A 17233-nucleotide genomic window follows, 5' to 3' on the forward strand; every position below is an offset into this window, starting at 1 on the left:
AATAATTTGTTTTAATAAATAATAAGAGCAAATTATTTTGTGTGTAATATTGCTTTTATAAAATGTTTTCATGAGATTGATCAGCCCAATCTACAAATGTAAGGTTTAAGGAGGGATAATTCCTCATTTTATTTAATAGTTGGAAAATCCTGCAGGTTGTTGTTTTTTCTCTGAAAACAGTCAGCAATGACTTATCTCTCCTCTTCACTTTTGGCTTAGGGTCATGGGAAGGTGTTCCTTTCATGCCAACCAATATTTATGAAATACTCATTATATGTGAGACACATCTTGCCACTTGCTCTTCTATAAATATACTCCCTGCCATTCCTTTGACCTCATTTGTAACAGGACATTCCCCAGTACACCAAGAAAACTGTTAATAAATTCTCCTTAATGCTTACCAATCCCAGCTTCTCAGCACTCTTCTCATTGTACATAATGAATAGACCAGCGTATGAAAGACAAGGCGTTTGCCTAACATTACTCTTTCAGACCAAGACCCTTGAGCTCCGAATATCTTAACTCTTACATTCAGCTTGGCCTTGGCTTTTTGCAGTCATCAACAATAAACAATTGAAATAAAAAAGAATATATGTATGTTTTCATTTGTAAAGAAATTTCTAGTTCTCTGTGAATTAGTTTAACTTAAAATCAGGAATATAATAAAACAAATTCAACTTCCTCGAGCTGACGAGTTTTAGGCATTAGGCCGACAGAAATATGAAGCTTTTAAATCTTTTGAATTTTGTTTCTCAGATAGAAGAGTTATAGAGAGAAAAATTGGGAGAAGAGAATGAGGAGACCTGATAATTTTCAGCGATCTACTTTTTTGTAATATGCCAGTTGTTGAATATGGATTCATAATTCATCAACTTTCAGAAATGACCAAAATGAGGACTCATTGAAAATCTTCATGATTTGAAAATGAAACATTACATGTAAGCCTTGTTATTTCATGCCACGATGGGAGGAGCACTTGCATTTTAAATCAAGTGAATTGTGTATGAATAGGCCATAAAGTTGAATAAATTAGAATGCTCTGTTTATACCCTTCCCAAAAAGCAGTTTAACAGAAATATTTTTATATTTTAATAACTAAAATAACAAGAGGTCTTGAAGCATGAGAATTTTATAACTGGTCCAGGAGCTAAGCAAAGTCAACAAGGCCCCAGATTTTCTCATTTATTTGTTTGTTCACATGTCATGATCTTCAACTTACTAACTTGTTCTAAGCTTTGAATCCTCATTGTATTATGATAGTGACTATATATCTATGTATATGCTGCCTTCATCCAACTGTGTACAATGTCAGAGAAGAAGGGGTGGGGTTACTTGTCCTTCAGGATCATAATTTTTATAAAGAAGAAAAAAAAATTAAGAATTCTTCCCAAACTTTTTTATATATCCTGCAGAAGTGAGACCTTAGTGTTTTCGGCTTCTTTTGTGAAAGATTGCTTCTTTTTTGCTATAAAGTAAAAAGGGAGGGGATTACTGATGGGGAGGCAACTAACAGTTTCTGCTACAATGTACTCATCCACTCATCTTGATAGCAGTAAGCTCATCTGATTTGCCTACTACTATATCCACAGAGTACATTTAGGTCATGCATAAACATATTTTATATGTACATTGATTACCAGGGCAGTAGATAGTATAAATGGATATATGTAGCCCTAAAGAGTATTTGACCACAGAAATTCACCCATGTTTCTTTAAAACTCAGCATGCAGCTTTGGCTGGTTGCTCAGTGGTTAGAGCATCTGCCCAATTCCCTTTCAAGCACAATAAATACCAACAGATGCACTGGTTTCTTTAGGTTTTAAATGCTTCTATTTTCAGTCCACATAAAAATAAACATAAATTTTTAATGTGAGACATCTGTTTCTTCTGAGCATACTGCAAGTTCGACATGTGTTTCTGATCAGAACTCACCTTAGGTTTTAAATGATAGATTAGAAATCATGGCCTGTCGTAGAGTCATATTTGAGCATGTTGGAAGTACTACTGAGGAACAAACCACATCCTCAAGTAGCTTTCACCTCTAATTGAAGTATAGAACAATTACACTAGTGTTTCTATTCTAGACATGATTTTTTTTTTAATGTATGATAGAAAGAAGAGTGAAGAAAACATACTGCAATTTCACTCATTATACAATTTTTTAAATGCCTTGTTTTTCATATTTATCTTAATGGTGATGCCAATTATTATTTCAGAAAACAGCAAGTTATTGTCTTCCTTTTAATACTTTTTTGGCAAAAAAAATTAGATGTCCTCCTTTGTGGTGGCAGGAGACCTTTTAGATACATATTTGTGAATTGACTTGATTTATTTGACTTCCTATTGTTATTGAAGGAAGTGAGGCATCCCTTTCCCCACTAAGTGCTACAGGTGGGGTCCTTACCGTATCTCAAGAAAAATAACTTTCTGAGACTCGTACAGGAAAATGAGTAATTTTCACTTGCGTGGAATTACATCTCTGTATTTCCAAAGTCCCATTTATCTTAATCCAGTCCTGGAATAAATGCAAGTGAGGATTCAGGAGAGCTAAAAGCAAAAAACAGTGTCCAGAGTTTCTGTTCCATGTTGGCATTGGACTCAGTTCAGTATCAGGCAAGTTGCAGTCCATTAGCCCATTGTGTGGGGTCCAAGAGAGCATATAGCCAAAAGAGCCGAGAGTGACCTCCTTTGTTTGGGGGATTAAATATCTTAAATCTTCCAACTCTTGCAGTGGCCATGCCAACTCTGGCCAATGACCTGTTCCCAGGTGTGACTGAGACACAAGTACATTCCCTATTTTACTGGGCATGTGTCTATTCTCCTCCATTGTTCACTCCCTTTCTTCAGGGATCTGCAGGGAATGGACTGGGGCTCCCTGCAAAGTATAAAGCGTTAGCTTCCTGGCAAAGCTACACAAATGATATATACCTTTTGGTCTTCCCTTTGTTCCTGTCCTGTTATTAATAACTAGGTTAATTACAATGGTATCACTATCATTGCTGTTACTCTGTTACTATGGAGTTAGTTAACCTATGCATAATAAAAGAGAAGCCAATTACTTTCAAATATAATTGCATAGAAAGCTGCTAAAACAGACAAATTTAGAGAATTATAAAAAAATGAGATTTCTTGAGAGTGGGAGTAAGGGGGAGAGATCAACCAAAGGACTTGTATGCATGCATATAAGCCTAACCAATGGACACAGACACCAGGGGGGTGAGGGCAAGAGTTGGGGGGGGGGGTTGAGGGGGCAATGGGGAGATAAGGACACATATGTAATACCTTAATCCATAAAGAAAAAAATTATAAAATATTACATATATCCAAACTGTATGTTAAAACTTATGAAAGATCCTCTGAAATTAAACATATGAAATTAAACAAAGTTAAAACAAAGAAAAGATACAAAATACTTTTAAAAAATAAAGAGTATTGGTTTTAAAACCAACATGGTGAAATAGGTAAGCACCTAAACTGCTGCCTTGCACAATTCCAAACTACAACTGAAAGACAGAAAGGACACCATCTAGAACCACAGGAAAGCTGGCTGAGTGGAAATTCTACAACTAGAAGGAAAGAGAAAAGCTCACAGAGAATTGGAGGTTCGGCAAAGGGTCTTTGTGCGCGCAGAGAGGAAGGGTGGCTGAGAGCCTGGCTGACTTTCTCTGGCGGGAGGGGGAAGGAAGCCCCTGACTGCACTGAACCCCAGTTCCAACTGCACTGAACCCCAGTTCCAGGCGAAACCCCATGGACCCAGGCTCATACAGGGGGAGTCTGAACTGTCAGGTAGAGAGAAAGGTACCCAGAGACTCGGAGACCCGGGGGAGACCCGGGGGAGCCCCGGTGGGCAGTGGTCTGGAGGCACGCATGCCAGTGTGCACAAAGACTGCGGAGGCTGCCACAGGCTTTCCCTAGCAGAAGGGAGTCGGAAGCTCCTGACTGCACTGAACCCCACTTCCAGGCGAACCCCTGGGGACCCACGCTCTTACGGGGGGGGAATCTGGACTCTCAGGCGGAGGCTCGGGAGCAGGGGAAGGCAGAGGTCTGGAGGCGCGCGCGCCAGTGTGCACAAAGACTGCGGAGGATGCCACAGGCTTTCCCTAGTGGAAGGGAGTCAGAGCTCCTGACTACACTTAGCCCCAGTTCTGACTGTACTGAACCCCAGTCCCAGGTGAGCCCCTGGGGACCCACGCTCTTGCGGGGGGAATCTGGACTCTCGGGCAGAGACTCAGGAGCTGGGGAAGGCAGAAGTCTGGAGGCGCGTGCACGCAAGTGCAAGGCTGACGGGAAGCCAAGACTGTCTGCTCCGCCCTGAGACTCCACCCCATCCAAGCTGAGCACAGAGGCTTTTGCAATTTGGCAAGTCTAATCCTATAAGGCTGTCTCCAGCACCGAACTTCTCCCAGCGTAGACACAGCTGATCCTCACAGCCAACTGGCCTGGAGGTCAATTCCTCCCAGTGATACCAACAACAATCAAGGCTTAACTACAACAAGGCTGTACACACAATCCACAAAGGGGTGCACCAAGAGTGTCCACCTCAGGTTAACTGGGGAGGCTGACCCACTGGGCCATATAGGAAACCTAGCACACAAACCTACCCTACCAACTCAGGGAAGCAGTGAAAATGCGGCAACAAAGAAACAGATCACAAATGAAAGAAATGGAGGAAAACAAATGACTGGATATAGAATTCAAAACCACGGTTATAAGGCTTTTCAAGAATATCCTAGAAAAGGCCGATAAATATAAAGAGACCCTCGAAGATATGAAGAAGGACCAACTAGAAATTAAACATACACTGACTGAAATAAAAAATATTATACTATACAGAGACCCAATAACAGACTAGAGGAACACAAGAATCAAGTCAAAGAATTGAAATACAAAGAAGCAAAAAACACCCAACTGAAAAAGCAAAAAGAAAAACAAATCCAAAAAGTTGAAGATAGTGTAAGAAGCCTCTGGGACAACTTCAAGCGTACCAACATCAGAATTATGGGGGTTCCAGAAGAAGAGAGAGAGCAAGATACTGAAAACCTATTTGAAGAAATAATGACTGAAAACTTCCCCCACCTGGTGAAAGAAATAGACTTACAAGTCCAGGAAGCCCACAGAACCCCAAACAAAAGGAATCCAAAGAGGACCACACCAAGACACATCATAATTAAAATGCCAAGAGCAAAAGACAAAGAGAGAATATTAAAAGCAGCAAGAGAAAAACAGGTAATTACCTACAAGGGAGCACCCATAGGATTGTTAGCTGACTTCTCAACAGAAACTATGCAGGCCAGACGGGAGTGGCAAGAAATTTTCAAAGTGATGAATAGCAAGAACCTACAACCAAGATTACTCTACCCAGCAAAGCTATCATTCAGAATTGAAGGGCAGATAAAGAGCTTGACAGATAAGAAAAAGCTAAAGGAGTTCATCACCACCAAACCAGTATTATATGAAATGCTGAAAGATATTCTTAAAGAAGAGGAAGAAGAAAAAAGTAAAGAGAAAAATTATGAACAACAAATTCATATCTATCAACAAGTAAACCTAAAAATCAAGTGAATTAAAAACCTGAGGAACAGAATAATCTGGTGAATATAATAGAATCAGGGGCATAGAAAGGGAGTGGTCTGATAATTCTCAGGGGGAAAGGGGTATGGGGGTGTTCAGGAAGAGACTGGACAACAATCATACACCTATGGATGAGGACAGTGGGGGGTAGGTAAGGGCAGAAGGTGGGGTGGGAACCGGGTGGAGGGGAGCTATGGGGGGAAAAAGGAGAAACAATTGTAATAATCTGAATAAAGATATATATATATATATATATATATATATATATATATATATATATATATATAATTTTGGGGGAATGACAGAAAGGACTCTTATTCACCTCTATCCAGAGAAGATGAAGCATGAGTGACATCTAAGATGTTAAAAATATAGCTCCTGACTTATAAAACTTCTAGAATACACAGAAAAAATGACCATGAATACATTAAATAATAAACAAAAATAAATAATTAAAGAAAAAAATAAAGAGCATTTTTTTTGTATGAAAACAAAAAAAAAAAAAAGAGATTTCTCTATAGTTTGCAAAAGCAAGAGCAGAATCCCTAATTACTACACCCTGGGAGGCAACACTACCACTTCAATTATTGTCCCTAATGTGTCTCTTACAGAAAAATTTCAGGTATCTTAGTCTCTACCTACCATTGTTGTTTGAACTGAACAAAGCCCATTTAAGAAACACATACAATCAAGATATTACATAAATTTTCAACAACATAGAACCTCACATTAGAAGGGTTCTGTAACACATTTGATTCCAATCTCTAGCACAATATTGACTAATCTCCCTGACAGCATTGCCCCGATTGTAGATATTCAGTGATTAAGGTGTTGCAACATTCCAATGTAGGTTTTTCCTTCTTACAAAATTCTGAACATTTGCAAATCGGATTCTCACTGCCAATTGTGGTTGATTTTTTTACATGCCAGGCTCATATCTCTAATGTGAGCTTCCCCATAGTCTTCCTTTTTGGGTTCCTTCTTTATGCTTTGACTCTATCTGCCCTTTCTATTCTCTCTGTCCACTCTTCTAAGGCCCCTCCAGAAAGAAAATTTGAGTCCATGATGTAATTAATGTTAACTCCCAGGAACATTGTGGTCTTAATCCAAGGATGGAACTCAATTTATTGCTAATGGTGAAGTAAACTGGAGAGGTGAAGTGGGGTGTAATATTTGAATAGGTAACAAAAACATTTCAGTACTCTAAACTCATGCTACTTAGCCAGAAACCAAAATTTAGTCACCAACACACAATTTTCTGTTTTCTTCCCTATTGTGTAATCTCTTTTGTCAAAGTCATAATAAGCATATCTTCCCATCCTGCCCCCAACCATTGCTACTCTGCCTATAGAAATAAAAATCTGATAATTCTCTGAGGCTGGAAAACTCCATATAGGATATAATAGGTGATGTGTGGAAACTCTATGAACATGTTTAGGGTAAAATCTTTTTGCTTAATCAGTGCTTCTTGCAGCAAGTCAGATAAGCCACAGAGCACAGTTAAGAAACAACTACTATGGAGCCTGGGTGTGCATTTGCTGCAAGTGAAACAAAACAAAGCACTTCTAAAAAGGCTAGTTTAGAATTTTGACTCATCTATATATAAAGGTACTTACTTATATCAGACCTAAGCATCATCTAGTCAGTATTTTGTCCAGTTTTTCTTCCTTAGTAAATGTACATTGAGATGGTAAGAAGAATATAGAGTTACAGTCAATAGATCAGGGTTCTTTTTATTGATTTCATAGAGGAAGGGAGAGGGAGAGAGATAGAAACATCAATTATGAAAGAAAATTACGGATCATCTGCCTCTTGCACACCCCTTATTGGGTATCGAGCCCGAAACTAGGCATGTGCCCTGGCCAGAAATTGAATCATGGGTCAACACTCAACCACTGAGCCACACCAGTCAGGCAAAGTGAGGGTTCTTTATTAACTCTTTCACTTAACCTGGAAACTGAGCTAAAGGAGTCACTTAGCCTAGTTGAGTATCAAATCCTCTGTCAGAAAACTATGAATAAGATGAATACTCACACTTCAAAGTTATGTAACAGATCAAAAGAGATTAATATGCAATTAATTTTACAGAATATTTTATACACATTCCATTATCAAAGAATTGATTTTTTTCCAGAGAAAAATTTATTTCTCAAGGTCATAACAGGTCACCTTTTTTCAGTCTACACAATTGTTTTCTTGGTGCCATTCAAGAGATACATCACATCCTGTTGACTCAGACCTTCAGACATTATTGTCTGAGGAATGTGTAAAACTGCATTCCTGGCCCTTTTTTTCTCCCTTAAGTTATAGAGCCACCTCATAAGTCAGGGGCAAAGCAGTTCATCCCCTTCATTTCAGGCAAATATATTTGTTTTATTCACTTATAAATGAATGAAAAAATGAGAACATTCTAGAGAGAAAACAGCTCAAGTTTTTTTAGTATTTATATGGTAATCAAGGACTAAGAACATAATGGCTTTTCAGAAATGAAATTATTGGGATATGTATATTTATAAAATTTTTACACAAAATTTTTATTAAAGAAAATAAGTTGATATAGCAACCAAGAGCTAAATACAGTTTCTTCACATAATTGCTGTTGACCATTATCTGGAGACAGAGATATGAAAGATTACATTCTCTTTTCAACTGCCTTTAACATATTGTTTGTGGGAATAATAGATGGAAATTGTCTGTAATCTTAATTAGACATATAAGAAGCCTTTCCTATACTATTTTGATTTTATTCTTGGTTCTATCTTGGTTAAATTTGATATGCTGATATACAGATAATTTATTCATTAAAATCTGAAAAATTTCTAAAGGAATATTAAATATAGCTATCTGGATTTCTTTTTGTTTTAGATTGAACAGAAAGGATATACTAACTAATTATTCCATCATGCCTCCTTTCTGAATATATTCAATTTATTTTTACTTTCAGATACATTGTTAATAATGGTGATGTCAAAATTCCATTTTTACTTACTTGAGCCCTATCATTTGCATGTTGCTTGGGTTTTAACATTACATTAGTCTGTAAAAGTCCAGTAGCAATCAAGCACAGTCTTTGGGATTGTCCAATTCTAGCTCTTTTAAAAACAATACCGGGCTTTACTAAATGAGGATGTTCTCACTGGTGTTTCATGAATTTTAACATGTGTAGGATCACTTGTGTATGATTTTAAAAGGATGTTCTGACTCAGTATGTCTTGGGTGGATCCTGAGATTCTGCATTTTAATTGAGCCCCTAGAGAGTGCTAACTGTGAAGTTCTGTGGGCCACACTTTGAATTGTAAGGTTCTAGGCATTTAATGTATCTGCTGTGAAAAGTTTTGTGGGTGTGTTTTTTTTTTTTTTTCTTTCTTAGTTTTAAAAATTGATAGATCTTTCTAGGTAGCTCAGTTGGATACAACATTGTCCCAATATGCCAAGGTTGAGGGTTCTATTCCTGGTAAGAATCAACCAATGAATGAATGCACAGATGGGTGGAACAACAAATTGATGTTTCTCTTCCCCTCCCTCTCAAATCAATAAAAAACATTTTAAAAATTCTATAGACATGGTGTAGTAGAAAGAACCAGCTTTTGAAATCAGTTGATCTGAGTTCTCTTTCACTTAACTTACTAGTATCTAATTTGCATATGGACCTCTGAAAGAGGGTATTTAATATCCATCTCTCCCCATTCCTACCCACCCCCCATCACAGCTGACATTTTGCAGCACACATAAAAAAGACAAAGTTGGATGACACATTGCTCTGCCCTCAGTCCAATAAGGGAGACAGGCTAGTTTACAATTACTTTGAATACAACATGGCAACTGTTTTATAATCACTTCACCTACCACTCTTGGGGCAATGATCAGTTGAGGGGAGGCTCAAAGATCAACAAACCTTGGGACAAGCTTCATGGAAGAGTGATATAGTGTTTAGATACTGAAGGCGTTGCACCAAAGACTACATACTCTTGCTAGGTACTCAATAAGTATCTGTAAAAAGGAAGAAAAGAGTCAATGAGTAAGTGAGAAATGCTGTCTTTATTGAGAACACAGTATAGTCATATGTAGGGCAGTTTGGACATGCATCACTATTTAATAAATCATCATAGAATGTGCTAGAATATATGGTGCATGTGGAGGAAAGGAAGAGGAGAAATTGGGAAGATGGGATGTGTCAGATCATGAGGAGTATTAATGGTGTTGTTAATAATTTTTAGAGAAAAGTATCAATCCTATATAATAAAGAGGTAATATGCAAATTGACTCTCACACCCTTGTGTCACAAGATGGCCGCCCCACATTGTCACAAGATGGCCGGCAGGGTAAGGCAGTTGGGGGCAACCAGGCTGGCAGGGGAAGGCAGTTGGGGGCGATTGGGCCAGAACAGGAGCAGTTAGGTGTCATTCATGTTGGCAGGGGAGTGGTTAGGCATCAATCAGGCCAGCAGGGGAGCATTTAGGGGGCAATCAGGCTGGCAGGCAGAAGTGGTTAGGGGCAATCAGACAGGCAGGCAGGTGAATTGTTAGGAGCCAGCAGTCCCAGATTGTGAGAGGGATGTTGTATTTAGATAAGAGGAATATCCCCCGAGGGGTCCCAGATTGGAGAGGGTGCAGTCTGGGCTGAGGGACAACCCTCCAGTGCATGAATTTCGTGCACTGGGCCTCTAGTATTTTTATAAATAGTGCTTCTCTTTGTTGGTGAGGAAAGGTTCAAGATCCTGCTGCCTTGTATATGGAGATCAGCTTCCCTCTCTGATTTGTTCTTCTCCTCCCATTGGGCCTGCATGGCTTATCTTTCCAGCCAGTGAGGCAGATAACAGCAACAGTTTAATACCACGCAGGTACTTCTGACTGATTAGGAGGCTCACAGGTTCTGGTTCTGTTTGTTTTTCACGTCTTTTGACTTTAAGGTAAATAAAGGACAAAAAGTGAGAGAAAAGGAGGCTGATGATATAGAGATATACTCAGAAAATAAATCCCCCCAAAATACATCACAATCTAATATTTTCATATTTCATTTTAATAAGTAATTTAATGAGACTGGAAAGTGTATTGCTATTTAATGGAGTATACAACTTTTCTCATTTAAAGTCCTCTCCCAGGCTGTAAAAGAAGTGGCAGAATCGAATATTCTGAGTAAAAAAAAAAGGGGGGGGGCGGGGGGAGCTTTTGGATTTGTCTTACCTATTTGGGGCATTTATTGAGCCTGTGTTTTATTCAGAACTGGACTCACCATCTTCATCTCCAACTCATATAAGGGGCAGGATTTTGCAGCATTTAACATCAGACACTCTGGATACCGTCCTCTGTCGATTTCATTTTAGATTTGGAGATGAGTAAACATGTCTCTTTTTTCTCATCTATAAAATGAGAATACTGTGAGCTTCTACATCATACAGTTATTTTGGGAATCTAATGAGCTGATGCAAATAAATCATCAACTAATGATAATGTCTGGTACGTACTGATTGCACAAATATTAGCTATTACTATTCCAAAATGTTTTTAAATTACATTCTTTTGATCATAATATTGAAAACCAAGTGTTTTGAGCTCTAAAAGAAACTTGGGTAAAATCCAGGTTCTTCCTACTCTTAGCTGATTTGTGTAACCTCTCTGAGCTATTTTCCCAACTGCAAAATATAAATCATCACTACACTATAAAATGGTGTGTGTACAGGTAGGGGGTGTGAATCAACCACCTAGTAGGCTCTTGGCAAATGCTGGTTGCCTTCATGTATTTTTGAAATATATGCAGACAGAAATGGAAGGATAAACTCATCCCCCTTTTTCATGTTTCTCACAGGCAAGCCTGAGAGAGGACTGAGAGGAACTGTTGTATTTAGATAAGAGGGACATAAGGAATCCACAGGGTATATTTCACTGGGCACACGTATCCTCTCATTATCTCATTGAAAATGTGGAAAGTCAGTTTCTTCCCAGCATTCATCTATAAAGGTGCTGTGGCACCCTGAGGTGTTGGCTCTCAATGCATTATATTTCATAACTCTACCAAGCTTCTCTCATACCATAGTTGTGTTTTACACTTCTTAATGCTAATAAGGATTTTCCAAAACAGTGATAGGATTTTCATTTATAATTTTGCAGATTATATCATTTCTGATTTTGAAGTTTTACCTGGTTAGTTTCTCTGCTGAGAGAAAAGTATATTAAGCACAAACTGTAATTGAACAAACATAAAAAAGAAAAACTAGCCTTCAAGTTAGAGCTAATCGGCTGGGGTTAAGCAGAAATTAATGCATTAAACAGATGTTTCTCAAACAACTTCCATGTGTCACACTGTGTTAGATGCAGTTTATATAGCAATAAGTAATTCAAATATAACACTTTCTATAGGGAGGTTAAGGTTGTTTCAGATAGGTGGAGATTTTTGTGTATTGCCTAATGTCCAATGTTTCAAAGCACCATCATTTAAGAAAAAAATTAATTTATTAATTTATTTATTCCACCATCCATTCATCTATGTATTCATTTAAAAATCAGTTGTATTGAGGTATAATTTTCATTCAGTAGACTTTATCATTTTAATCTTTATACACACATATTTATACTGTGTAACTGTCAACATGATCAGACATTAACATTGCTATAATTTGAAAAAGTTAATGTGGCCCCTTTGCAGTCCATCTCCTCTCCCCACTCCAAACCAATGGAGACTGGTTAGTGCCCATTATGCTCATATCTATTATTATGCAAAGTTTTGATTTTTACTACTCTGCTGTAGAAAGCAATGAGTGTCAATTCTCTTTAAATATGTGCAGTTGAAATCTTACATTCTTTGCAAGCTGGAAACCACATTGTAGTATTAATTTCCAGATGCCACTGGCAAGAAACACATTTCCCTAAATAGACTCCTAGTTGCCATTTCCAGAGATTAGCGATATAATTGGATGTCAAAACACATCCTTTCTGCGTCTTTCTCCACTCCTCCATGCTGTTTTCATAATAGAAAACCTAAAAGCAATGAGGCAGGTGATCTTACTTATCTAATTCTGGCACTCAAAAAGCCTACAATAAGAGGCGGAGAAATGTTGCCAACATGACTGCACATTTATTTATAACCACACAGAAAAGTGATTGTAAAATAATCCTTCTAAATATTGTTCTACATCTTCACATTCTCTGTGTCAGTTCAGGCTCTCCATTTCTGAATTTTTGGCAGGGCTTCCTGACTTCAGTCTTTCCTTCTCCAAGCTATCTTCCACCCTGTCAAAAGAAGGGTTGTCTGTTTAAGTTTTGAATTTGCCTATTATTCCACTGCTAAATCCATCATTAGCTATCCATTTCTTACGGGACCATATCTAACCTCCTTAGTATGGCTTGCAAGGCTCATGGCCTTCAGTCTCATCAGCACTGAACACTGAACCATTGAAGACTTGCATTTCTTGTAGTTTTCCATTTCTTATATCTATGTTTTCTTCCACTAATGAGTCTTTCCAGCCTTTCTTCACTTGATTAATTCTTAATAATGTTTTAATTGCCTGCAGAGCTTATCATCCTTAAGGCCTGCCTCTCCCCTTGGCCATAACCTGTATTCCATTATACCTGGGCTGGCAGTGAGGATGACTGCAGATTTCTTCCAAAATGATACCCCAGCTCTCTAAGTCAGCATGCCTGGGAAGTTAGCATCTGGTCTTCTTATCTTGGCCTTCCTTATAACCTCCACCTTATGGGAGACTGGAGTAGGAGGTTGGGGGAGGGGGGTGGTGATCAGTCCTTAACATCCTGGCCTTGTCATACACAGTACAGAACATTTACCAACAGCCCTAGGTGAAATGAGAAACACTGTTTGCCTGTCCCTGATTGGGTGAAACCATAGCCATGGACTGGGAGCTTAGGGGAGAAGAAACCCTATCTTCTTGGCTTCACTATCCTCAAGTAGAGCACTCAGAGTAAAGTTTCCATCACACAGAACTGGGTAGGATTAGGAGGGAGTGGTTACTATTCTTGTCAAGATTTAGTAGGTTTTTCTAATGAATATTTATTCCTGTTCTGTATGCCCTTAGGACAATTTCCAGTGACTTTTAATGACTTAAAAAGAAATAATTTTAGCCAACTAAATGATTGTTTCACTGAAGAAAATGTCACTGAACTCCTTGCACTGCTATTCTGTAAAACTTGCCCAATTATTACTTAATTTTAAAACTAGAGTTCTGGTGCTGTCTCTTCCCAGAAAGCTTTCCTGATTCCCTAAGTTGAGGTATGAGACCATCCTCTCTTTCTACATTATATTGACAGTGTCTTTTTATGTCTCTGTTCTCCTCTAGTTCTATTTTTTTTTTCAAGTTCTTCCCTAGTTATCTATCCCATCAACCCTTACTTTGTCTCCAAAATGCAATTAAGGTCCATACTCATTAGCCATATCTCCTCTCTTTTCACTCTTGAGTCTAGAAACATTCTTCTTTGCTTTGTGAGAAACCTATGTGTATCTCTGTTTTAGTGCTGAATATACTACATTTAAACTGTGTATTTTTTCACCTCAATAGTGTCTATAAACTCCTCATTTACAGGCCAGCACTAGACACATAGTAAATGCTTATGAGTTTATTCAACACATGCATATTGAGAGTAAACTATGTGCCAAATACTTTTCAAGGTATTGGGAATACAAAGGTGTACACTAATACATGCTATACGTGTCCTTATGTAGCAAATGACCTAGATAAAAGAGGTATTAAATAAATAGTTAAACAAGTGAATTTAAAAAATGAGATGTACTGAGATAAATCTCTACATAATGTTCAGAAAGTTAGTACTGTCAATTATATACTTAGACGTGTGATGAGAAAAGTGATGAGGAAGGGACAACTGAGATGAAATAAAAGAGCGAATGGTGTCTAAGTAGGCAGAGAGCTTCAGTGGGGGAAGAGTAAAGCAGAGGGATATGCATATCAAGCACCCAGTGCAGAGTGAGAAGAGAGATTCAGGATCTGAGTGCTTCCTGTGGCTGGAAGACCCAGCATAAAGGAGAGCTGGAGTTAGCAGGATAGATAATACTCAGATAATGTGGGGCCAGTAGGGTATGTTCAGGATTTTGGATTTTATTCTAGAAGCGTGGTCAGCAAACAATAACCAAGTCCTACCTGTTATCTGACTTGGTTTTTTATGATGTGCAAGCTAGAACTGGAATTTTAATTTTTTTAACTATTATTATTTTTAATCTAAAGAAGAAGAATATTTTAGGGTGTGTGAAAATCATTTGAAACTCAACTTGTTTAAAAAAAGAAAAAAAGAAAGACCAACAAAACCCTAGTATTGGAACACAGCCATTCTCATTTGTGTATGTACCATCTATGCCTGCATTTGTGTTACAGGGACAGAGCTAAGCAGTTATGATACAGACCATACGGCCCACAAAACAATTTGCCCTTTATAGAAAAAAAATGTTTGTGAACTCTAGTCCTATAGTAATGGACTGTACTGAAATGTTTTAATTAAAATATTTAAGGAGGGCATAATCACATAACTATGTTTTGTTTTTGGAGGGAGCACAATTTAGAAGAAGGAATAACGGTTGGAAGGTATGGTAGGAGTCCCCAAGACCACCCTGGATTGCATGATTTTCGAGGAAGACTCATGGGACTCAGCATTCAGTCATACTCATGACTATAATTTTATTACAGCAAAGATATACAAAGCAAAATCAAGTAAAGGGGAAAAGGACATGGAGCAAAGTCCAGAGGATACAGAACTCTAAGTTCCAGGAGTCCAGTCTCAGTAAAGCCACACAGATATGCTTAATTTCTTTACCAACATGTTCTGACACTATGTATGAAATGTTTTCTGCTGGAGAAGTTTGTCTGAACCTAGGAGTCTGCGGTTTTTATTAGTTTTTTTTTTTTTTTTAAATGACAAAGCTCTTTGTCCCATCTCTGGGTGAACTGCACATTTTTAGGACTTCAAATTTTCCCTAGAGTTTTTCCTACTCTGTCATTGCCAAATTCTATGTCTTTTGGTTCTACTTTTAAATTCAAGTGAAAATAACAAAATAAATCTCTAGGGAAATTGGCTACAGAAATACATTTTTAAAATCTCTACAAAAATGCATTAAAATTAGTTCAATGGAAAAAATACACATTTGGAGTAGTCAGAAATTGGACAAAGTGATATGTAAATGTTTCCATACCTGCTATTTTCAACAAAATTCACTTCATGGAATAAAAAGTTTTTAAAGGATGTTCGGGAAAAGCATCCAGAGCAGCTGCTGTGCTTTGGCAGTGACAACATTAAACAAGTGGCTCCATCCAGCATTCAAATGGCAGGAAGATTTGCACAAATAGACGGGATCATGACATTCAAGCAGATTCACATAGCAAAAAAAAAAAAAAAAAAAAAAAAAAAAGTACCTATTCAAAATATTTATCACTGACTTAATTCTGACATCTACAAAATTTTGTGCTGGATTGTATTCACCATCTCTCAGCACTCTTGTCAGTAACGTTAATAAACCATCAATTCTCATTCCTGCTAGAGGGAAGTGCAGCCACTGCCTGTCATGTCAATTAACTGCCAGGAAAGAGATTTACATGACAGACTGGAAGGGCTCCTAGAGGAGCATTCTTTGGACTGTTAAAATGAGGACTCAAAATCCTCAATTTTCAACTAGGTAGAGAGTTTTGGTAAACGGTGCTCTTCAGCGACAACTGAGGAAAAAACAACTGCTCTGGAGAAAGATAAGAAACCTGTTTTCTTTGTATACACTGTGTGGCATCAGAATCAAATGTCCTCCTTCATGCAGTCAGTTTTTATTATACATCTGCTAGGTACCTGGCACTATTCTAACAATTATCTATTCAATGGTTAGCAAAATGGAAGCAATCAGACTGCAAGTGAGCCTATTGTCTGTGAGACATTAAGAATCAAATAGATAAATGGATAGATCACAGTTGTAATCAGCAGGTATTGAATTTAGCCATATGCATTAATACAGACATGAAAATTGTTCAAATATTAAAGCACTTCTATATTAACTGGCAAATAACCATTTCCTTCATCCTGGCCCCTTTCCTGTAACACTTTATCTCTCCCTGTTACTTAGCTGCCATTCATTAGTAAATGGTTAACATTCTATGATAGCACAGTGGCTCTGCCATAACACCCTGACAACCTTGCACATCTCCACATAGATCACAAAGGTAAGGCTAACCTGTGGTTAAACTCAAGTCTTGGTGGAATTCCCTGTTACTCCCCATGGAACATAGATGAGTAGGAGGTCTTGTTAGAAGCGCTTGTTACAAGACCATTCTATCTCCTTATCTCACTGAAGGCTCCATGAAACAGTTTTCTATCTGCCTTCCCAATGCCAGTGAGGCGTGGCACTTTCCATTTCACACCTCCCCGCCTCTTTTGGGTACAGCTATCTATAATAATAAAAGCGTAATATGCTAATTAGACCAGACATCCTTCCGGAGGTCCTTCCTTCTGGACAAATCCACAGTGGGCGGGGCTGCAGCAGAGGCTGCAGAGGCCTCTGGCTGCAGCTGCAGGGGGTGGGGGCTGGGGCCAAGGCCCTAGCACGAATTTTGTGCATCAGGCCTCTAGCAGGCTATAAAACCATTTTGCTCCAGTTAGAGTTGGATTCACAGTGGCAGAGAGACCCACCTCTGGTGTTATCTGTCTTATGTCATCCCTGGTTTGATATC

The 17233-nt window shown here is 38.2% G+C and overlaps 1 protein-coding gene across 3 annotated transcripts in view; it reads left to right on the forward strand.

The window, feature by feature from the left end:
* The window catches only part of LUZP2 (leucine zipper protein 2), a 328528-nt gene that overhangs the window by 269680 nt on the left and 41615 nt on the right, over positions 1-17233 (forward strand). The window lies entirely within an intron of this gene.

This window comes from Plecotus auritus, assembly GCF_963455305.1.
Source record: "Plecotus auritus genome assembly, chromosome: 9".
Taxonomy (NCBI): Eukaryota; Metazoa; Chordata; class Mammalia; order Chiroptera; family Vespertilionidae; genus Plecotus; species Plecotus auritus.